Source organism: Zonotrichia albicollis, chromosome 5, assembly GCF_047830755.1.
Source record: "Zonotrichia albicollis isolate bZonAlb1 chromosome 5, bZonAlb1.hap1, whole genome shotgun sequence".
NCBI lineage: Eukaryota > Metazoa > Chordata > Aves > Passeriformes > Passerellidae > Zonotrichia > Zonotrichia albicollis.
Genome location: NC_133823.1, coordinates 10,551,531 through 10,576,569, shown reverse-complemented (window position 1 = coordinate 10,576,569; position 25,039 = coordinate 10,551,531). Strand labels below are relative to the sequence as shown.

General features: G+C 42.3%; 1 protein-coding gene across 4 annotated transcripts in view; it reads right to left on the bottom strand.

Moving 5' to 3' along the window:
• Positions 1-19,929, bottom strand: part of WDFY3 (WD repeat and FYVE domain containing 3) — a 156,734-nt gene extending 136,805 nt beyond the window's left edge. For 3 of the 4 annotated variants that reach the window (XM_074540764.1, XM_074540763.1, XM_074540766.1), the window contains exon 1: positions 19,383-19,752. The gene's annotated coding sequence lies outside the window, so the exon portion shown is untranslated. Of the gene's footprint in view, positions 1-19,382; positions 19,753-19,908 lie in introns of those variants that run through there. The other variant, XM_074540765.1, reaches the window with a different exon arrangement.
• Between the last annotated feature and the right edge of the window lie 5,110 nt (positions 19,930-25,039).

The following is a 25,039-nucleotide window of genomic DNA, read 5'->3' as shown; positions in this document are numbered from 1 at the left end:
CTGCTTTTGTGAATTCCATATTAGACCAGGGCATTAGCACCACCATGCTGATGAAGAATTAGACATATCAAGCTTTTTTCCAGAAAAATCTTAACAACTCTTCCCTTCTCATCATTACTTTCTGGGTCTCTCCAGTACCAGGTGCTCTGATAAAGTACAAAGTTCTCGTATTCACAGTGCCAGAACTGCAAGGCTGAGGGAAGAACTCTAGCAGAACCTTCACTAACAATGGAAATAATCAAGTTAAGTCTGTGATAAATGTGGCTACAACATACATCTCTTCCAAGCCACAACTCAGTATCTCTGTCATGAGAAACTGGAGGGGAGAGGTGTAAGTTGACAAGACTGAAGCAAACACACTATATATCCAGTCTTTTGGTTGCAAAAGAGAATATCTTCTGTGTGCCTGGTCTGTTGAAAGCAGACAGGGACAGACTGCCACTGAAGGAAATGAAATTCCAACAAAAAGAGCCCAGAAGGAAGAACCCCAATTTTCTACAAATGACAGCTCCTTCTCACCTCTCCAATACCCTATCTACAGTATAGACACTGTGAGCAAGAAAACACAATCTTTGCACTCCCTATGACATCTTTAGCATAAGACTTATAAACTAAATAAGGACGTTAAACCCTTGCCCCAATTTATTTCCTGATATAGGACACTAAGCACTAGAGCCTATTTATGACTGATGCAGATTGCATTTGACATGGCAACAAGCAGTGCAGCCAACAGTGTGGTAGCACAGACCAACTATTATTTCTTTCTGCTGGGACTCATAGATGGTATACTCAGGGAATAGCACTGCAGTCTACCATCTCTTCTCCCATCCCTAAATGTTTTATCAAGGATCAAAACAACCTGCCTTGGTCACTTAGGCTCACAGGAAGCCATGAAACATGAAACGGAAATGACATGACATAAAACTGAGAACTGAAAATGGAGTGTGAATAGGGCAAACATTTTTACAATATATTAACAGCCTTTATTATACTGCAGTGATCAGTGATCACTTGGCTGTAAAAGTATGATATTTACAGCTACCTAATCTTATATACAGGAGTACTACATTTTATTTGGCGATCCCAGGGCAGGACTAGGGGGAAAAATTACAATTTCTCACAGGCCCACCCTTTGAAGGAAGAGGAAAAAAAACCCAAGGAACTAAACAAACAGCAGTTATTTACATGTTTCTAAAATCATGAGAACATGAACTTGGAACTTTTGACCTGAAATCCAACAAAGGCCATCTGCAATATTTCATTTAGATCCAAGCAACTGCCTTTTCTTATGTACCCATAAAGTATCAAGTTACTTTATTTCCCTAGACATTTTAGATTTCCCATGATGTACACGGGCAGTTTGATTTTGCAGCATAGTGAATTGAAGAATGAACCCAAACAAAGCACTGTCTCACTGGCGCTGGAAAAATAAGGAAACTGCAGCATGGGGTAAAAAAAAAATTGTTCACAAACAAATCAGGGCAGGGACAGGGGGGAAGAAAAGGAAAAAGCAGCAACCAGAACACAAGCAGCTGGTGCTCAGGGACTAGGAAGGACTTTGGCTCCACAATAACAGGATCAGTTGCATAATTGCTGCTGCCTGAGAAGTTATACAATGTCTGCCCTTCTCATCGCTAAGAAAACAAATAAGCAACAAAAGTCTTTTTGGGGCACAGAAGCTAATAAATGAAATACCACATGTAAAGTCCAGACAAAGAGGAGCTCTGTAGTTTCAAACACTTCTTTTTAGCTTACTGAAACATTAAACATCAAATTGTATGTTGACCCTTGCTAAAAACATCTATTTCTCCTAAAAACAACGTGTCCTAAAGCCAGTGTCAAGCCACAAGAATTTCCCACCTGGCTTTTCCAGTCTGGCTCTCAGAAGACATGTTTGCATGGGAGAAAGCTGTCCCTAAGGCCAAGCTGACTGATATGTGACCTCTCTTCCTGCTGTAGAACTTTATGAATTTTCTGGCTATTGTGGCATTTGAACCAAAGTAACAAACTACACAAACATCCCAAGCATTAACATGACTCTAATTGTCTAACCGGATATTTTGCAGATACTTACAGGAGAACCAGTGTAACATTTATAAGAGAAATGAAGAAAAATGAACTTCTGAGGAATGACCTCACTGAAGAATGAGCAGGAAAGAGGTTTTCCAGAGTGGTCATGTATTGTGCAGACCTGACACTGAGGCATTGCATGGAGAGTGAAAGTGAAGTCTGACTCAAGAGTGAAAGACCACAAAGATACTGCATGCTAATTAAGAGGCAGTTGAACTTGAGTTTGCCAGCACTGAATACATAAAGGTAATTTTAGCCTAATTACAGCTCTCTCATTAAGGACTTGGGCCAAAAGAACAAAAGCTCTATCTCCTCATCTAAAATTTGCATTTCCCTGTGATTATCTCTCTTCTGCTCCAAGTCTTGTCCATTTGATTCCTCTTACCTCTGGGTCAGAAGTTTTGCATCTTTTCACCACGATTTGGGCTCACAGCCCAAAGCTACTGCATTGCAGGACCAGCAAAGACATGATGCAGCAATATTCCTGAATTTCTCTGGATGTGGAAGTACATGTCATTGCTGCCAATCTCTGAAAGCCATCCAGATAAAATTGAGAGGCCCATGGCATTTCAGAAAAAAATTTTAAGAACCCACACTGACACTAAGATGGCCATCCTGACACTTTATGTCCCATTGCTATTTTCCAGCTAGCATCTAGAACACTGCAAAATTCACTGATTGTGCAAAGACAGAACAAACATGTATTCTGCTACTCACCCCTAAAACTCCACATGTTACCTCCTGTGCTCAGCACACACCACTTCCAGAAACAACTGCAGGAATTAGCAGAGAAGTGGAAATACCAGGATCTGTATGGCAGTGGAAGGACAGGCCAATTTCAGAAAGAAGAGAGACACCTAACCAGTATTCCTCTTGCCTCCACTCCAGCCTGTTAGCTCCTGGATAAGCAAACAGAATGAGAATGGCAGCACCCCAAGCAAAGGGAAAGGAGGCTGCTAACTTGAAAGCCTGCACAAAGGAATATGCTGGCCATGCACTGATTCTGTATGTACAACTTATTGAGAGACCAGCAACTGCAGCAAGGCACACCACTCTCTGCTTAACTCACGAGTGCTGAACTTGCCTCAGGAAAACGCAGCAGCTGCTGCTCTGTCTCACCAGCCTCACTACACTCAGCAGATAGTCTTGACCAGTTACAACTCCAGAACCAGTGGCCAGGTCGCAGCCACATTCCATTAGCAACCACCTTAACAGGAGAGCAGCACATCCCAACTCCACCTTCCTTATACTTTTTTTTCATATCAGGGATTGCTGCAGATGGCAATAATTCAATCCTTAAAGCCCCTTACTGTGAATATGCTACAAAGCAGGATAGCTTTATCCATAATGTCTCAGTTCTGAATTAAGTAAGCCACTTACCTCTCCTAATGCTTCTGCAACAATTCAGAATTTTGATTAATGACCTGCTCTGCAACAAGCACCCCTTACACCAACTTCATCAGCAGTCCACTCACTTCCCCTCTTGACTCTGGCAAATGCTTTGAACAATTCTCATGTTTAGGACTCAGGGGAGTCATTTTACCTACTCAAATAGTAAAGCAACACCAGGCAACTCTCAAGACACTACTGTACACTAATCCAAGTGCAACTGGAACAGCTATTGTGGATAAAGAGCACGATGCCCTTCCTTGTGGAAAAGAAAGGAAGGTCCAAAAATCCCATCCATTCTCCCATTCTTTTTGGACTTGGTGCTTAAAAAGGAGCAGAAGGAGAAAAACCACAAACATGAAGTGCTCCAAGAATCCAATAAGAAAAATCTGGCACTGTAAAAAATTTACTTACAAGACACATAGTAAAAATGCTAAAAGCTAAGTAAAAAGTAAATCTCACAGCTAAGCTTCCAAAGCTCCTCACTCTGCTACTCACTTTCATTAGACATATTTATATAAAAATGTGTCTTATTAGTAAACTCACACATCAAACAGAATTTACTCAGAAGACACTTCTTAGGTGGCTAGGGTTGCTCTAGAGTTGGTAATTTCTGATTGAATAGCTCTCTGAAAGTATGATCTTCAAACCAACACCTAAGCTAATGGGAATTAAGTACCTGCAAAAGACAATTATTTCCTCCCAAGGCTGCAGGGGCATTCCACGTCTATCTTGATTTTGGACAGCTGGGTTCAGACCCTTGCGAGAGGTGAATTCTGCCCTCTGTGCAGCTCAGCTGATGAGCAGTTTCTCTTAACTTAATCATCCACCATCAGATACTCCAAGTCTATAATGATCTCTTTTCCAATAAAGAATGGAAGCACAACTAACTCAGACTCACTGCAGAAGCCCTCCTAAGACTCCAGGCTTTTTACATCCTGGTAATTTGTCTTCAGGCTTTGCAAATGGAATTGAGACTCATTCTAGGTCCTGAAAAATCTTCCCCATTACATTACATCTATCTCTTTCCTCAAAGGAGGAAGAGAGAAAAGAGCAAACCAGAAAGAAAGAGGAAAAAACCCAAAAGGCAATTATCAGTGACTTGGAAAAAATTGACAAAATTGAGCAGGCAAATTCTGGATTCAGGAGGAAGAAAAGGAGATGCATCCAGAAGGCATGAAGGAGATGGAAAATGGAAGATGGACTATAATTCTGTGGACACACAAGTCCTGAAAACCTATTTACTTAAACCATGAGAACCTCAAATACAGATGTTCAAATCCGATTATTCCTGTTTTATAACACTAAAGCTTAGTTTTGGAGGAGGTAACAAAATGAAGGCAACAATAGCATAAAATAATGAAAATAACTGTCATTTGTTTTTCTTTTTAAATCATTAAAAGGCTTTTGCCTGCTTTGTCAGTAGCATAATCTAGAAAATCCCAAAGCTTACTGTGTTTTGGCCTAAAAAAAAAAAAAGCAATGAAGAATATATCACTTCCTGAACCTGTCAAGTCTCAACAACTCTCCTGTGCACCAAAAGAAAAAAACACAAAACATCATCCTTACATCATCCTAGTCAAAAAGAAATGAACATGAAACAAAATTAGGATTTAGGATTTACATATATTGCATAAAACTGAAGTTAACTCACTGATCACCAATCCTATGGACAAAAGGAAGCCATTGCAGATTCTATTAATCAGAAACAATTATACTAATCCCAAATTACCCACGCATGTACATGCTGAAACAAAAATAACAACAAATGATTTGTCTAAAAAAAGCAATATTATTTAGAACATCAACAATATCCTGGATTTAGGTGAACTGAACTTATTAGAAGCAATTAAGAGGAGAAAAAAAAATCTATTTAGTCTTCAGTTTATTCTCCCTTTGATTTTTAATGATAATAAGGTCTCCATATTAAAAAAAAAAAAAAAGGGTGGAGGAGCAAGTTTTGAGATGGGTCCAAGTGCATAAGGCCCATGTTGCTATCTGTGGTTTCTTCCCTGCTCGGATGCATTTTCAGGAGGACTCCGGAGGAATTCTCTGTAGCAATCTTTTTCCAAGCAATATTTTGGCATGAATCCAAAGCACTTGTTTTAAAACAGAAGCCCAGCAGTCTGGATCAGCAACAGACCTGCAGAAAGTCCATAAAGCATAATTTTCTTTCAAGGGCAGATCAGGATCATTATACAATTGAGATTAAGCTGCACAAAAAAAACCCAAAAAAATCTCTCAAACCAGCAGAATGGATAAATGAATGCTGTGACAAACCAGCACAGATACACGCACACAAGTCTGCTTGCTCTCATAAGCAGCATTTTTTGCAAGAGCGAAATATTAAAAGACAAACAAACCAAACTCACTGGGCCAGGAAGCGGAATTAATGCATTTGTTTCATTTAAAGCACTCCCAGGAGCAACAGTAGCACTTACATGCCAGACTTACAAGAACAAACACTGCAAGAGAAACACTAACTGTGAAACAGAGATGGGTCACTCAGCCGGGTTCTTGCTTGTGGCAAGCTGACACATTCCTTCTGTCTGCTTGTCCAGACTTGTCAGCATTCTGCTAGCAAGTGGCTGAAAAACCTATAGCCATGTTGATAATCTAAAGTACCTTCAGAGAGCACCTCCTCCTCATCAGCCCAAAGGGAGAACTCCACCAAGCAACAAGCACCCAGCAGGGCACAAGGGTAAAAAGGTGTCACTAAACAGCCACGTGAAGGAGGAAGGCAACAAAGAGAACAAATGAAAACTCAGGTGTCGGTTTTCGGCTGTTTGAAGGGCCTGGAAAGGCCCGGAGTGGCCTTGGGGCAGCCCGCGTTTCAAAGGACGAGACTTCAGTTCTTCTTTCGGTTTTTATGTTTATTAATTGTTTATCTAAAAGATTTTCTTTCTGCCCGACAGAGGTCTGCTCAGCAGTCAGCCATGAGCACACTGTGCCGCCCCCCGTACAGCCACCTATCTTTATACCCATGGTTACGTGTACAATATTTATCATTTTTCCCCAATACCATTTATTCTTATTGCCGGGTGCACTTTTAGTAATGACCAATCCAAAAGTGCCACCATCACCAAAGAAGATGGAGGAGAAGAAGAAGAAGAAGAAGGACATGACACGCCCCAATTCCTCCATCTTACTTCTCTAAACCCCCCTGTACATAAATCCTAAACCCTGTGTCTCACCCTCTAATTAACTAATCCCTTCACCATTCACCCCGGTGAAGTCCTCCTATCCTCATACAGGTGTCGTCTCCCGTGTAGGGTCAAAGTCCAGCCACCAGACACTTCTGGCAACATTCCAGGACTCCCGAGCCCCCCAAGGGTGGTCTCGGTGGCTCGGCATCTCAGGACTCAGATGCTGAGATCCCACACTCAGGGTGACTGAAGAGCAAAGTGTCAGAGGTACAAAAGAAATATTACTTCTTAAATTTAATCAACCTCTCATACAATTAAAGAGCAGGGACAAACCTCTGTCAATGTCCAAGCGAGACTGACTAGTGCTATTCCCTAAACTGAAAGATGAGGAAAAGAGCATTGCATGATGATTGCAACACAATTTTCTTAAGTTTGCAGATCAATGAAGACAGTTCAGAAGAGAAACTGTCTTCCAAGACCTACTGCAGCACAACCAGCACTGCTTCGTCTCCACTTCCATCTCCCTGCCCTGTTGACAATACAACCAGCATACCAGAAGCCAGAAAGAAACAAACTGGTTTAATACTGGGAGGACCTCATATTCTGAAATTCTGGCATGCTTAAACTATTGAGGGGAAATTAAACAAAAAAACCTTCACTCCAATAACAACAAAACAAAACACAGCACCACAAAAAACATCAAAACAACACCAAACCTCACAAACCAAGCAAACAGACAAAACCCCAACTCCCTCCAAGCCCTCACCTACTGGGTTGAGTGAGTAAATTTCTACCATTTTGAGACTGAATTGTGACTACGATAATGGTGATAATGTTATTTAGACAAGCTATATTAGTTCAGATTTGACAGCATATATGAATGTCTCTGAGAAAGATGGCTATCTCACCTGCATTATTAAATTGATCACTTTGAGATAAGCATGGTATCTTCACATGAATATACTCAAGTCACTACCAGAACTGGCACATGCTGCTCAGCACCATTAAACTGATACCTTCAGCTCAGCAACCTACCTTTAATCACATTAAAGGTACACCAGCTAATATGAGAAATAGAAGCCAGTAATTCATGTATCTGGATGAGCACCCTGGGGGAGTAGATGGTAATTACAAAACAATTATTTGGATACAATTATTTGCACCTCTTTGCAGACAGGGCACCTTCCAATCATACCCATTTTAGTACCTCCAAATGCATGGCTATGTGCTAGAAACCAGATTGGGAAGCAGGGATCTGAACACACAGAACACAAATCCCAAAAGAACCAGCACACCCATGGTGACGTAAGTTACATGACCCTCGAGGGCAGTAGGAGGCATCCCTGAACTGGGGAAGGAGGGGAGGGTTTCAAAGCAGGCAAGAAATATTACTGCACAAACCAGCACACCAACAGACTACTCTGAGACATCTAAAGGTCAGCCTTCTTATAGCTCAAGAGAGCAACAAGAATACAAATGACTACCAAACACTTAAATATATTTTATTACTGAAAGCTAAATTTATAATTGAAGGTCAAGATAAAGCTAAAAAGAGCCTGAGTCGGCATCTCTGCATGCAGATCATATTTATACAGCTCAGGGCTCTTGGACCAAGCAGATAATGGCATTACAACACCTACTGGAAAGTGAGCAAACTCACTTTCAGTATGAAAATGAAACCTCTTAGGACTGGTAACTGGCCAGGAGAACACATTATTAACCATGTAAGATTCCCCCTTAACTCACAGCCATGAATTACACTGAGCATCTTTTTAAAAGAGATACCTCCATTCAAATAAAAGATGTTGCAACCATTGCAGCACTGCTTATGTAGATAATCATTTCTTACAGCAAAAAACCATTACAGTCATTCAAAGCTGATCATCACAACTGAAACAACAGATTCTTCAAAAGGCAGTTGTTTTCAACTAAGAAAGGACACCATACAGAGTGAAAAGCTGTAACATACTGTAATTACAGGGCTCCAGTACAAATGTTTTTCAGATATTGCTCCGGAACGCCCATGTTCTCTGTCCTTACCTCTTCCTTTACCATGCCTTTTTATTGAAATAAAAACTAATTTAAACCTGGCTAGCTATTCTTCAAGATGAATCAACATGACATTTCAAAACAAACAGAAAATGAGAGTAACCTATTAAGAGGTATAAATTTTGAGACAATAGTACAAGCCTACATACTTAGTACAAGCCTTCAGCTCATGATGAAGCTTTGCCACCATCTTCCCAGACCTGTTCAATATTTTCTTTGACGTCTTAGAGTCCCATCTCAGGAGTATTTGTTACAAATGGTATAAACTAACATCAACATAAGCATAAGCAATGAAAAAGGAAAGGGAGGGTGAGAACACCACATTCCTTCTGCAAGAGAGGAGTAAGGAACAGTATTATTGCAATATCTGTAAGCACATACACTCCACACAGCTCAGCCTAAGCATTATTCTAACAGTACCTGAGAGGAGAGCTGGAGGGCAACACAACTTATTTTTAACCCAAAGAATAAGAGTTACAGTAAAATGGTCAAAACAAAATCCTCGTGTCTTGTTTGTCACACTATGGTTTTTCTTCTCCTACTTACATGCTGCTAATAAAGAAGCTAGGGACAGAGGGAAAGGGACCTATTTTGCTGGTTTCACTTTTTATTGGTAGACTTTTGCTTGTTAACTGGCAAACTGGACATCACCATACTAACAAAATTTAAAAGAAGGCAAAAAATTCTACAAAATTCAAGATACATGCAAACAAATACCTCTTGTCCAGACTAAAAAATAACCGCAATACTTCAATTAAAGAGAAAATAGCACAGAAAAAAAAAGTTTGCATCATGCCTCCATTTTCCGTTCATGTAGACAGAGCAATCTTCCTGAAACATTTATACAGAAAACTACTCAAAGACAGTCTTCACACGTTAGTAAGAAAATGCACACTGTGCACCTACTTTTCTTCTTTAAATATCAAGGCCATTCATGAACCCCAAACAGTGCAGTTCTTTTAAAAACATGGGTTGTTCAGAGACTTCTCATCCAACATTATTTAATGCTTTAACAAGAAAGTGTGACTTCTGACCAGTGTTCTTGACATGCTCCAAGTTAATAGCAAACTTTCGGTTGAGTCAGGGTGCTCCTGACCAAGCTCCTGTACTTCTCCACCTGATGAAGTGCAGGCTTATTTCTTTGAACACCCACCCTAAGCCAAGTAAAAGGGTCAAAGGGCACTTGTTTGTAATTAATTTGTTTAAGTCTACAAAAGCAGCTTGCTTTCTCCTGGGTAGAGGTAACAGCCCTCTGCAAGCTGTGCTCACTTTTCAACAAGGTTTCCCTCAGCCACTGCTGGCACATCACTGCTGCCCACCACTCCAAGAGCAAACACACAAGTCTGAGCCACAGACCAGTTATAAGCCCACAAGTGGACAAAAAACCAGTTACAGTAAAATATCCAGTACTTTCATAGCCTACCACATTAAAAATTATTTTACTATCTTCAGTATCATGTAGAGAAAAAATATCACTCTCTGCCTATCTGCCACTGAGCTTCACAGTGGACATGAAATATTCCTATGTCTTCATTTGCTATTTTAAGCATTTAAAAAACTTGTCCCATACCCTTACCTCTTTCTGTAAAAAGTCAGGCCTCAAGCACCATGTTCCCAACCTCTGCAAATGTCCTGCTTCAAGCACGATTACAGATGTCCCTTCCAACCAAAACTTGTCCAGTGTGTTCAAACTTTTCCAGGTGAACTCAAAATTTAAGATGAGTCCTTCCTCACATCACATAATAAAGATTAGTATTCAGAGACAGCAGCAGTCTGTTGAACCAAGTCAAAAAAATGCATTTCAATTTACTACGAGCCTGCAGTGCTTGAGGTGCTCCACTTTCCTACTCATTGTATTTCAAAGGCAGACAACAAGCATGTTTAGGGACTTCCACCTCAGCACCACAACCCTCAGCTTAATGCAACAAGACAACTCTAGGCTGAATTCCACACAATATGAACACCTACTAATGATGGCACCCTTTTCTTTTCCTAAATTATTTAAATAAGCTTATTCTCATACTCCCTGCTAATTACGTTTTCATTTCAAATGTTTATCCTTACTCAGGTGGCAAGTTCAACTTCATCCTGCAAAGGATCATGGAAAAGAGGATAGACAGGAAAGTGAAAGTGTGTTTTCATCTTTTAAATTTATTCTGTTTGTTCCAGAGGAACCTAAACCCTCACCTTGGTATATTCTCTACTCAATTTGAGCTACTTCAGACAAACATCAACTATATTGATCTCCTCCTCTAAAGAAAGATCACAATGCAAAGACACATAGCTAGACTAAAAAGATTTTTCCAAGTACGTTACTTGCAGTACACACACCTCCTCTGCTTCCTTTTATTAAAAAGGAGAAAAAATGCAACCAAACCCAAACAAACAAAAACCTAAACATTCACATCATCATCTGTATTTGAAGCATACAATATATGTATATGTGCTTTACTGAAATAGAAACAGGTTATAACTTTAGGGTTTAACTGATCAGTAGGCCATCCCAATTCATACCAGAGAAGTTTATGTGCTGACTTTGGCTGGAGTAGAGTTCATTTTATTCAGAGTGGCTGGTAGGGGGTGTGTTCTGGATTTATGCTGAACTCAGGGTTGATAATACAGAGATGTTTTTGTTATAGCTGAGCAGTGCTCACACAGAGCCAGGGCCTGTTCTGCCCTTTGTACCAGCCACACCAGCAAGGAAGCTGAGGATGCTTGGGATGGTGGGAGGAGACACTGCCCAGACAGGTGATCCCAGCTGGCCAAAGGGATATTCCAGACCATGTGACATCATGCCAAGTATACAAAGTGAGGGGAAGAAGGAAAGGGGAGTGATGGTATTCATCTTCCAAATAAATGGTTATGCATGATGGGGCTCTGCTGTCCTGGAGAAAGCTGGTCAGCCCATAGGAAGCAGGGAATCCATTCCTTGTTTCACTCAGCTTGTGTGTGTGGCTTTTGCTTTCCCTGTTAAAATGCCTTGATTTCAACCCACAAGTTTTCCAGCTTTTACCCTTCTGACTCCCTCCCCATTCCTGGTGCAGTGCAAGTGAGCAAGTGGCTCCATGGGGCTTGGTTACCAGCTGGGGATAAACCCTGACACTGTACAAGTAAGTAAAAAATAAAAAATCCTGTTACTTATACAGCACATCCAGAGTCCTGTCTGTACAAAAACACCACCAGCTGAACTACAAGGGCTTTCAACAGACAACAGGGAAGCCATGGTCTCCCCTGTCTTGATCCAACACTGCTGGGAACATGGCTATGTTGCTGGAAAGAAATGCAAGCAAAATATTTCTGTCTACAGAAATTGCTACAGTCAACATAAGACATGTTGCTTTACACACTCTAATCTAATGAAAAGCTTGAGAAGATACTCCCTGGTTACTTCATGACCCACTCAAAATCTAAATTAAGTATTCATCACTGGCTTAGGCTCACTGCTCAGAACTGTTAAAAAGAAACTTTCGCAAACCTAATTAACAGGCAAATTATCATTTTCTTAGACCATACCCATAGAGACTTTGTTTTTACATTTGTACTGTGGCTCACTGCTCAACTGCTGACTCAAGTATCTGTATTCAACTTGTGATGCAATACCAAAACGGTTTCTATGCCTATTCCACATAACTGCTTATAAAATTATAACAAATGTTTACTTCTGTCTGTTCAGATAGGCATTCTTTCTTCTGCAAGTGTAAAGAAACTCCCAAATAAAATAAATTTCACTCCTCCTCAGTCACCTTATCAGACAGGAAACCAGTGATGACAAGAATATTACCAGCTCTGATCACAGCTTTCTCAGTCTCATACCTGTGGCACTCCAGCTCAGAGAATTTTGCCATGTGAAGATTCCAAAGATGACGTAACCCTCACAAGCTGTGGGGAAAAAATGACAACTGCATGCTTAAGGCTCAAAATCAAAAAAGAAATCAATTTGCTTTGTGCTTTCAATGCTTTAAAAGCCGTAACTTGAGCCAATCTCTCTACTGAGGGCCTACACTATGACACTTCAACTCTGAGAACAACAAAAGGCCCAACTTTCACATTAAGAAATGCACTCTTCAGCTGTTTTGTCTGTCATTCTGCCATGTGATACATTCTGTACTCTCTGCACTCATGCAAATACAAACCAAGGCCTCACCTCGTTCCTGGCTCTCACTTGAAGACCCAAGGACCTCCTTAAAATCCCATTAGAAGTAAACAAGCCTTGGCAAGCATACAAACGCAGAACCAAATCCTAAGACCATCAATGGCACTCAATGCTATCAAGGTGGTGAATTCCTTTCTCTTGGTTCCAATACTCCTTTGGTTGTCTTCAGGCAACTGTTCAGTTTGATTTTTTTGTTTTAGAGGGTTTTGTTGGGGCTTTTTGGGGGTGTTGTTTTTGTTTGTTTCTTGGGGTTTTTCCCCTAAACCTAAGTATAATTTCTGAGCTTACTTCCACGCATCGCTGGCCCCCTCCTTGCTCTGCATCCCTTGGCTGTAGGAATCACATGAACTGGTACTGCCACTGCTGCCTCCCTATCATAAAAGCAAGCTTCACCTAGAACAGCTCTCTACCACAGGCTGATACTCCCCACTGGTCTAATAAACCACAGACAAAAAGCTCAGGCTCATTATGCCAAGTGCACTTACATCTGATTAACCTTCTCAGGGAACTTCACCTAAGGCACTCTGAACAGTCTCTCCCTTTCGGGATTGCCCATCATCCAAGCACTTTAAAAGTCTTTAGAAAGTTTTATTACCAACCCAAGCTGATACTTTGGCATATTTTATCCCTCTCTATCCTCTAAATAACATATCCTCTGGATACCCTAGGCATTTGCTTAGGCCTGCAATTTCTCCTACTATTCCCCTTATCGCAAATTAAACAAAAAAAGAAGGATATGCTTACAGTGCCAAATAACCAAACACAGACTTTAGGAAGTTCCTGCTGTACAAACCCTCTCTTCCTGTTCCAGCCCATCTGTGAGCTCAGATTTTGGTTCTCAACAAGAACCAGGGATAAAAAGCAACACTATTTATCACCATGGCATTCAAACACATTCCACTTTCTGGAGCAACATGCCATCACCTATTCACACAAATCAAACCATCCTGCTTCGGACAACAGCGAGATTTTCACCATGTCTTCAGATGAAAATAATAAATCATCTGGTAATGTAAGAACATAAAACATGGTTCACTTGCACCCACATTCCACCTGGCAGAACGATACTGAGAAAAGCAGCACTAGGTAGAGCTACTCTCTCATACCCAATGCATGGTGATCACTCTGACAAAAGCTGCAGTAAAATAGAAAGCCAGATGTACATTTTTCTCAAGAGCTACTGATCTACACTCTCACTGAAGTCATCACATTCCAAAATTGAAAGACCCAAAAAAAACCCAAAACACCTAAGAACGTGTAGGAGTTTCTTCTCCTTCTAGCCATGTGTCTATCTTTGCACTACCAAATTGTCAGCTCTGAAGGTTTGGGGTTTTTTTCCCATTTGCTTATTTGATATAGCTGGTTTAAGATAAGGATCAATGTTGCTAACTCCCTCTTAATTCTGAAATCCTTCACTACAAATCCTCAAATGCAAATTCAAAATCAAAACTGTTACAGCCCTTAGTAAGAAAATGTATGATTCAACAGAGGGACCAGCTTTATAGTTAAATGGGTCTGACTTTTCTAAGGTGGATGTCTTAGAATTGGAAAAAGAAGCTTAAGTTACCCATGGAACTGATGAATACTCACCCAGCCTGAAAAAGCAGGAATTTATCTCTTACATGCTTACAGTGCAACAAAAAAAAAAAAATCTGTAGAGCAAGATAGAAAGGGATGAAATAACCCACCTGGAAAATCCACTTTTTCTATGTGTTTTCAAATTTATTATTGTCTGTACATTAGGTTAGCCAACCTGATCAAAGCTTTTTCCATGTCATATTGTAACAACAATGGAAATAATATTTGTGATGGTGTAAGAACTAAAGATCCTATTAATGCATTTCTGATTGTTATAATTCAGATGCATCCATCTCATCTTTCACTGACATTTCTTAAAATTTGCCCAGAAATGAGAAGACACTTGTCTTCCTACCACTCAACATCCCTTATTGTTTATGGCTTCCACACAATTCCCTCTTTCCTAGCACAATACTGTTCTAGTGCATTTGAAATTTCAGAAGGTATTTTTTACATGTGCAAGTTCTGCAAATCTGTTTCTATTCTGCGATATGTGAGAAGCATTACAAGTCACATGCTTAAGACAGGCAGAAATCCATCACAGGGTAGTGATGAAACACCAAAACCAGCAAAGCAGTCAAACCCCTCTTCCCTCATATGAGAAAGATCCCAAAAGATAGCATGTAGCTCTCACTGGAATAAAGTAATTCCAAAACATCAAACTTTTCCCCCGCCCAAATCTCAATACAGTTTTACTTCCACTATCACAGCTTTGCTCAACAGGTAGGGAGAGAAAAAAAGAAAAAATACACCATAAGAAAAAGCCAAAAATATTCCCTGCTGTCATTCAAAACTTCAAAAACATCAGCACAATGGTCAAAAATCATGTCAACTGCACATTTGCACACAGAACAACATCAGAAAATTTTGTCCCAGAGCTTTCATGGGAAAAAACTAAAGATGTAGGTCATCTTCACTCACAAAAGACTTGAAGGAAAGAAAAAAAAATCTCCTGCATACTTAGAGCAAAGCAAATAGAAAAGGAACAAGACCTATTCTTCCTTCTTTGGACTGGACAAAGCAGCCCTTCTCACTTGTTCTGAAAGCCTTGATACCAGCCAAGAGCTCCTAGCTCTTGGAATAACAAAGTTCCCCCAACAGTGACACCAGCACCTGAGACTACACCCTGCCCTCCCCAGCAAGATGCTGCCATTCAGTCCTCAGAGCAGTCACCAAGGCCCTGTTTGTACCAGGGAGCTGCTGTACACATTTACCTGCAATACCCAGAAGAACAGGGAACACGACTAAAAAGCCAAAGCCTGCACTACTGCCCCATCAAACATGGGTCACTTGCCAAACAGATGCTCTCAAGGCTGGATCACCACTAACGCACACTCAGGCCTGCAAAGCTTGCAGGGCTCTCACCTGAGCCAAGAAGCTGCTCTCACCTCCCCAGCAGCGACTTCAGTTAAAATGTTACATCCTGCCAGCAGGATTTTGTACCAAAAAAAGGACATGGCAACACTTTGTGCTGTCTGTGGGACAGCAGCTTAAAACAAATGCACACAGGAACCTTATCATGTCCTCCCCAGCCTGGACAAGGTATGAACAGCCCAGCAGCAGGATGAAAGTCTCCAGCAGAAGATAAACAGTTTCACTCTTGCATTATGATACTGTAAATGAAATGACAAAGTTAAAGAGAGCTGTTCCAGGAGATATGACAATCTTACATCAATGCACCTCAGTCCTTCAACACATGAAGGCTTATAGACTCAAGCTGTTGGTCACTCAGGACAGATAAGTAACAAAAAAATACTTCTTAAACCAGCATTCCAAACACAAAGAAACTGACATTTGTATGTATTTGTCATAACTTGGACACTTCCAATAGTGTACTATTGCAATCAGCAACACCAGCAGCATGAAAAAAAAAGAATCAAGAAGGAAACCAGTGAAGTCAAAAGCTTCTATATTAAAGCAATGAGGAAATAATTTGTTTTCCACCTACACACATAGCCAGAAATTGTATGTGGACCAACAGAAAATTCTACTTCCCATTACAAAATTCAAGTTACATTCTATCCCATTACAAAATGCAAGTTACATTCTAGTAACATACCATAAGAACAGACTTCCATGGTAATAATTATCAGAGAAGTAAGCAAGCAATAGGGGGTAAATTGTGACTTAGATGTATGGTTTCTCACAGCATACTTTATCTGAACTCTTCAAAATCTGTTTATTTTGGACAAATGACACAAGACTTCCTCATGGCAGGAAGTCCTGCAAGTCAAAGGCCATTGCTGAAACAGTATTTCCACTATTTTGTAATAGGGACTGAAAAATCACTTACAGACATGAACATGCTAATTAACATGAACAGATTTGTCGTCTGACAATTTAACCACCCAAGGGGGAATCACTTTTTTCTCTTTACATTTTTCAGCTTAGCATATCTTCAGAACCCAAAGTAACAGCCCAAAATCCAGCCACAGAACAACTCATATCAATATTTGGGAAGTGAAACACCATGTTACAACACCAAAGTTTCCAAATAATCTCATGACAGTCCTGAGCATTTCAAAGGGTAAGCAGAACTTCTGTCCACACTCACCCCCATTCCCTGCACATAAAGCACCACTGAAAGTTTCCTGAACGCTAGAAACCCCACAGAACACTTGTGGAAAACTGTGAATTAGTTAATGCAAGGCTGCTGGATCTGAAACACACTGCTGAATTCCTCTAACAGCAACACACATCAATACATCCTGAAGACCTGCTTACCTTGCACACTCGTGCCAGTTTAGCTCCACTAAGCCAGAATTAAGTACCAAGGTTTGAATAGCCACACAGGCAGCTGTCACATCACCTTCTCAGACCACTCCTATACCGAGATAATGTAGCCTTGTTATATCAAGGTTGAAATTATCAATTACTATAATTATTTTTTTATTTAGCATCTTTCTGCTACCACTTTGAACAAAAAGACAAGCGTTCTTTTCCCACAGTCCCGTTCTCTTTCCCTAGTACTGTGTGGTAGCAGAACTACCAAGTAGCTGATCTCAATGTACTGAACTGGAAACAAACAACTGACTGGACACACCAACCCTTACTTAAACCTTGATACAGAAATGTTGTATTACATCTTCAAATGGGTGCTGAAGATACTAAGTCACAGCAGCATCATGATTAACTAGATAATCAGCTGGCTAAGAGATGCAATATGACCATAAGAATCAAAACATACTACATTTTTATTCCAAGTCTAGAAGCCTAAAATTGCCCAACTAGAAAAGCAAATGTGCCCAGTTCATAGCAAACACATACCAAAGAGAATACAATCCTCCAATCTGATATTGGAGGGATTCTTCTACCCAAAACACCTTGTTATCAACAGTGTTGAGTATTCCAGAGCTGGCTCCAAATGAGCTCAACAGACTCACACCACACAGTGAGGAGACCCCCACTCACAGTCCAAACATGCAACGTGAATTTGGACTGCCAGCACATCTTGACCAGGGCCACAGAACAAAGGCACAATGCCACATGAACATGGACACACTTCCAGGAGACGATGCCTGCCTGCCTACAACCTAAAAGCAAAGAAAGACACTTAGCTGGCTTACTGCCACTGACCAGCTCCCACAGCAGGTAAGTTCATATCTTCAAATGCTGTATGTCTACCAAGATGGTGCAGGATGAATGAGACATTGCAGAAATGTCAGTTCACAGACTGTACAATTTGTTCACATAGCCTACTTCAACATACTGCTAGCTTGTCACCAAATTGTGCCAAGGATGCAATCAAGCTGGCTCTCTGCAGAGGCTCACAGGATTCTGTGAGCTCAGGAATATCCTACAGCTGTACAGCCTTAACTGGGCACAGAAGCATGCACAGGCATCAGGGAGCAACCCAGCTTTGGTGAAGAAAAATAACTTCTGTTAGCTACAACATGCAAAAACTACTTCTCTTAACCCACCACTTGTTTTTCGTAGTAAAATTTCATGGTCCAATACACGGACACGAATGGACCTCATCACAAACCAACATTACCAAGAAACCAAAATTCAGTCGTTAAAATAAGGCCAGGACTCACAGGTCTACACTGAAATCCTGCAAATTACTCTAGTTAGCAAAAAGAATTTCAGTTAAATAATTCATGAAACTCTAGGTCAAAATAAATACATCTAGTCCTTTGCACTTCTTCCTTAAGTGTTTTGCTATGCAGGCACAGCTAGAAATTATAGTCTTAACATTTCAAGGTGAACATCACACAGGGTTTCAGCACCCAGCTGAAACTGACTAGTCTCTATGCAAACCTCTCCACTGCGTGGACCACCTCTCAAAACTGCAGGGCGAAAACCACGCTCAAGACAAGGAGCAGGTACTTCAGCAGCCCCGCAAATCCCCTCAATAACACGTTCCGAATCCTCCAGGGGCCACGACTCCCCTGTCCCCAGGGACGCACCGGGAACAAACCTGTCGGGTTCTGTAACTTCAATGTCCCTGCCGCACAGCGGGGTCGACAGCTCCAGGCTGCCGCCAAAATCAGTACCCGCATGAAAAATCAAAATAAAACGCGGTAGGGGAGGGGAAGCCGACCCGACCCATCGTCTGTGAGCCGCCCAGGGCCCGTGGCGGCCTCCCCACATTCCCTGCAGGCCTCCCCTGGGCCGGGGTCGCCGAGCCCCTCCCGCACCCCGCCGGGGCTCCCGCGGGAAACCCGCCCGCCCCAGCCACAACAAAGGCGGTCAGAGCGGCCCAGCGCTCGCGGGGCTCCTTCGCGACCCCCGGGCTTCCCCCGGGCCCCCCCCCCGGCCGCGGCCCCTGCATTGGAGCCGGAGGGGGGGGGGGGGTGCCCGCGCAGTGACAATGATCGGCCGCCCCCGGCACCTGCGCCGCCGCCCCCTCCTCCAGCCTGGCCCGGCCGCTCGGCATCCCCGGGGAGCGGGGCCTGCGGCCGGGCCGAGGGGGCGCCGGGTCTCCCCGGGCCCGCCGACGGCGCAACAAAGCGGCGGGGCCCGGGAGGTGGCGGGCAGCGCCAGCGGGCACTCACCGGGGGGCAGCGAGGTCCCGGCGGTGCGGCTGTGCCGGCCCGGGGAGGGGGCGGCGGGCGGTTCGTCCCTCCTCGCTCTCCTCTCTGCGCTCTCTCTCCGCGAGCAGGGCTCGGCTCGGGGGGTTACGCGGCGCGGCGGCCGGGCGGTGCGGGCCGGGCCGGGAGGACGGCTCCTCCCGGGCGGGCTCCGGCGCGAGGCGCCGCCGCCGCTGCTGCTGCACCGTCCGGGCGCCGGGGTCGTCCCGGCCCCATCAAGGCCGGGCCGCGCCGAGGGGGCCGCGGAGGGAGCGGGGCCGCTCCCCGCGGCGGCTGGTGGCCATCTTAGTCCTCCTCCTCCTCGGCGCCGCGTGCCCCCTCCCCGCCCGGCTGCCAGCGCTGCCTCCTCCCTCCGCTCCTCCTCCTCCCACTGCTCCCGGCTGGCTGCGGTCGCTCCCGCGGCCCGGCGAGGCCGCCCGAGGAGAGCCGCTTGGTGCTGGCAGGCCGTGGGCCCGCTTCTTAATTCTGGGGTTTATTGCAATTATCTTACCTTTTGGAGCGGTGGGTTTGGCTTCTCCCCGTTCTGTGATAGAATTCCCACTCCTCTAGCGCTGCCCGCCCGTGTCCTCTCCCTCTGCCCCGCCGCCACGGGCCCGAGCAGCTGACGCGCGAGGAGAAGCCGTCCCGAGCAGGGACCTGGATGTGTCATGAGAAGGGGAGTGCAGGTCAATGCCGGAGCAAATAACCCACCCTTGAGCTGGGCTTGAGGTGCTTTCCCTTTTGCTCTTTGTCAAGTATACATCTAGGGAAAGTCCTCTGGATATCCCCAGTGCCAAGCACAGAGAGGATTGTATGCCTGTGCTGACCAACCACTCATCTGTATGATCCAGATGTTCAAACGGAATTAGTTACCCTTTTCCTACTAATCCAAAACTCCTGTTAAATTCCCAAAGCCGAAGGACTCCTTTTGTCCGCAGGACAAAACTTCGTTTTAGCCTTGCGCTGGGCACAGAGTGCAGGGTGTAACTGCACCCCGGAGGCGAACTTCACTTGGACACTCCTGAGGAGCAGTGCAAAGGTGTGTCCACACGTGTGTGACCAGATATCCTTCTGCCTTTTTCCAATCACTTATAAACTTACCTCCTCTAAGAAATCAGCTGCTAGCAGCCATTCATTCTCTAGCAGTTTTGTTTGGTTTTTTTTTTTGTTTACAAAATCCCTTCTGAAGCCTTCATTGAAAAAACAAAATAGCAGTTTGGAGAATTTGGCTGCAGGGGTAAAAGCTGCAATAAAAAACACACAAACCATCCAAGACTTTTATGTTTCATTGGCAAATTATCACAAGCACCAGGAACCAGGACCATTGCCTCTTGCCTGTGCTACAGGGGTTTATTAAGGGAAGTTATGTACTCTGTTAAGCTTGAGGATAAATGGAGTAAACACCATTTATCTGTTCTTCTTTCTCTGGCCGTTAGCATCAAAAATGTAAATGCACTTAATGTTTTTTCTGGCTAATGTTCTGCTGTTCAGCTAGCAGTGGAAATTATCCAGTCCCATTCGAATGGGGAAAACTGCTTAAAACTTACAGATGTCTTGACTGAGGCTAGCTCTACTTCAGCTCCCAAGAAGCACTCACTGAAGACAAAAATATAACTCCAGACAAAAAAAGCCTACTTCTCCCAACTGAAAAATAAAATAAACAAGGAAAAGTGTGTAACATCCTTGCCTACACAATACAGTGCCATCTTTACTTTTTAAAGACACCTTCATGCGCTCAAAATTCACTTTGTGGCCAGAAGCAACATTTAGCCCAGCTCAGGGGAACACTCCAGGCTATAGTTTGGCTTGAAATAGAGCTAACTCTCCCTTTGCAATACCTGTATTTCTTCTCTGTGCAGGAGAGTCAGTGGAGAACCAAGAATGAAATCATGCACAGTATATCAGCCATAGTCCTGTCACAACAACTGTAATATGATCAGTGGCAGAAGACCTTAAGGCAGTTGGTATTCTTGTGTCTCCCAAGAAAAACTTAAATTTTATTCCATGTATATCTTGTTTTGCCCCTCCTAATAAAATGCTTACTTTTGCCTACTTTTTAAACATAAAGCATTATAACAACTTCTTCCCAACCACTCTTTGTAGCCTCCCATTCCCACGTCACCTGAAATTGTCACTGTCTGCTACAGAAAAAAAATACATTTGTCTATGGCTAAGGCCATATAGGAAATGTTACAAGGATAAATAGTGGTATTATCATTATAGTGCAAGGATTCCATATCTCCAGAGTTTGGTACCTCCTCAATGTTTCTCACAGGCAGCTCCTCTGAGCACTGACTGTCCCTGGTCCTTGCAGCAGCCATCTAACTCCAGATCCCACCAATCCACTCTTTTATAACACTGTTCTTATTGGCTACAGGTGTGGCCTGTTAACATCAGGCCTGCTCCTGATCTTTAGTAATTGGTTCAGCTGCAACTCATTGGGGGATGAGATTACATTCTATGCCACCTTCATTTACCCACACTGTATCCCCCTACAGGGATGCCTTTCTGAGGGCACTCACCATGTTTTGTAGGCGTCACATAGCAATGTATACACAGAAAGGAAAGTATGTGTGTTGGGTTGCTTGCTATCACATACCAGACTAACATGATTTACCTACCCTTTGAATGAAGGCTAAGCTCAGGAGTCAGTGGAAAATATGTTTCTGCTACAAAACTGCCAGGATCTCTCAGTCTATTCAAAGCTAACATGCACTGAATTTTTATGGATGCATCCTCCAGCCATGCCAGTCTAGAAGCAAAAACTCAATGAACTCTGCTAGGCAGAATTTGGCCCCATTTGGTGTTTCCATTCTGAATGGCAGCAAAGGGAAGCACTGATTCCATCAGCTTGTTCCAACAATTATTTCACTTACTGTGCAAGGTGCAGCCTGTGAATGGTACATAGCAGTTACACTTTACAAAACAAACAATCTTCTCCCTGTAATTTACGCGTAGGAGGAGACTTGTATCTTTCTTAGGTAAAGTTTTATCAGGACCTATCTGAGTGAGCTCTACTGAGTAAGAATCAAAGCTAACAGAGATGGTGCTATTCCTAATTCATTGTAAGTAGTGGGAAATCAGCAAAATCCCCCAGGATGGCAGTGGGAGTTGCAGGGACAGCTGTATGCTATGCCAGATACACTTTTTGCTGCATGCCAAGTTACACTGTTTTTTTCTTCTTGCGCAGCTAATGTTCATTGCATTCCTATTTATAGTTCCCATCTTTTGGTCAGTTGTCACAGTTCCAAAATAAATAATGGCAAGCTGTAATGTTCCATACTGAGTGACACCAGACACTCTTTTTACCTTCTCAGCATCTCTCCTCTCACAAAGCTCATCACGGGTACCTGCTTGTCTTTCTCAGAGAAGGTGTGAAATAGTAATTACAGTGCTATAGTTAGACAAAAGAAAGTATTTACAGTTCATCTTTCTTCCACTTTGCAAAGCAACTGTGCACAAGGGATTGCATCAATCATTAAAAAAGTGGAGATATATTTAAAAATGTCTTTGCCTTCTTTTTTAGAGGGTAAGGTGAAACTAACACAATTGACTTCCAGCGGTGCAATGCCACTCCACGTTCAGGTGAGATGCTCATATACTTCCATTGCATTTATTTCACACATCTTGGGCATAAAGCTACATCTGTCCTCTTTGCATATACTAGCTTAAGGCAAAGTACAGGCAAATCCAGAACTGGAAAGAAATTACTACGAGAAAGTGAGATAAAGTAGGAGGAATTTTGGTTTGTTTTTTTTTTAATTAGAATTTTTTTAACAGAAAAAAATGGCACTGTTTCCCAAATTTACACAGCCTAATATTTTAATCATACAGGATTCTTAATATTTCCTCTGAGAATTACTCTTCCCTCCCTCTGTCTTGCTTGTTTACAGATAGTTTTCAGTATTAAATAAGAGGAAGGGTGGGGCTGTCGAGGATCTAGTGCCTCTGTCCTGTGACACTCACGTTGAACTTGGCTGAAATTTGAAAAATAAAATAAGTCCCTTGTCACACATGTTCTTCAGAAAAATAATGGCCTGCTTGTCATAAGTTAATAAATTATACAATCCCCAAATAGTCTACTACTGAGCTCATAGCATTTGTAAAACATTAACACAGTCACCACAGCAGAAACACCAGCAACCTGATGGAGTAACAAAGAAAGCAGCAGCCAGGGCTGCTACCCCTTCACCCTCTAGGGCCCAGCAATCCAGCTCCACTTTGGATAAACAGCTCTTCTTATGCTCTCAAGTGTTAGTCACATAGTTCAAATAAAAACACATTTGCATCCCAGTGCTGCAGGATCCAAGTTTAAAGGTAGATAATTTAAGAATAGTTTGTTACAGCTGGACATAATGTGTAGGTGTTTTTCTTCTGAGACAAAACCACCAACATAACGGCATTGTAAGCAAGAACGTCAGGATGAAGGGAAGAAGCAGAACAGAGGATGGTGAGATAACAGAATTCCCAGCTTGCAAATCTTTAGGCCATGTCTGTAACTGTAAAAAAACCCAGAGCTTGCAGTTTAGTTCTCAAAATCCCTGCTCTGCTTCAGATTATTTGTCCAGAACTGCGTTCTTGCGATGGAGGTTACAAGTCTAGTAGCACATAACTTGTCATATGTAAGTTGTGTATAATGAAATATTATTCAAGGAATAAAGCATCAATAGAAAAGGACACATGCCAAACTTGCCTGGTGACAAGTATTACATTGGACACGAGTGTATATGGAAAAGAGCATGTAGTTAACAAGAACATCAAATAAACTTCATGATACTTAATATTTAGAGGATGTGGAAAATTTGGAGGTCAGAGCTGTATTCTGTGGATCTAAATTTTTGCATATCTGTTTGCTAATGATTCTTTTTAGACTCTCAGACCTGCACAAACAAAAGGCAGCCACAAGTTCAAGGGCCTGGATTGTGTTCAGGCCACTTGAATGTGACTCTGCATGTCCAATACAAGTAGGAAAAAGGAGCAGGTGGCAACAGAGAAGGTACAGTTCAGCTGAGGTCATTGTGGCTTACGAAGCCTCAAAGCCTCATGATCCCAGGAGTGAATCTGAGAGGATGAGATCACACTCAGTGAGGGAAAAATGCTGCCATCTGGTGCCTCTGGAGAAAAAGAAAAAAAAAAAAAGAAAAAAAAAGGGATTATATTGATGGTGTGCTTCATCTGCAGTGGTATCAGTGCTTCTGGTTCAGTCTAGCAGACCTCCAGCTGTCTTTTTGTTGTTAGGAGGTGTTACCATTCTTCAAATCTTGCTTTAAACAAACACGCTGAAAAAGTGCATTTTACAGTGGTTTGCCCACAAGAGGAATATTGTTAAGTATTAATGTAGTCTTTAAGGCAATTTTAAGAAAGATGGTTTCAAACAAAGTCATATCTGAGAATAACATAGACCTTATTTATTATGATGAAGTTATGCATATTCACACCAAGAGATTGCAAAATGCTCTCCTATCACAAATAATATTTATTTATTTATTTTACTGTTATGTAGCAGAAGAAAATTGTAGTCTGTAAAGTACATCTGAGAGAGAATGGAGATGCTGGATTTTGCTATCAAGTTGAGTGAAAAAGTTTGACAGAACAGGAATTCAATGCATTTCTATTGCAGAACTGACTTTGACCTTGAGCAT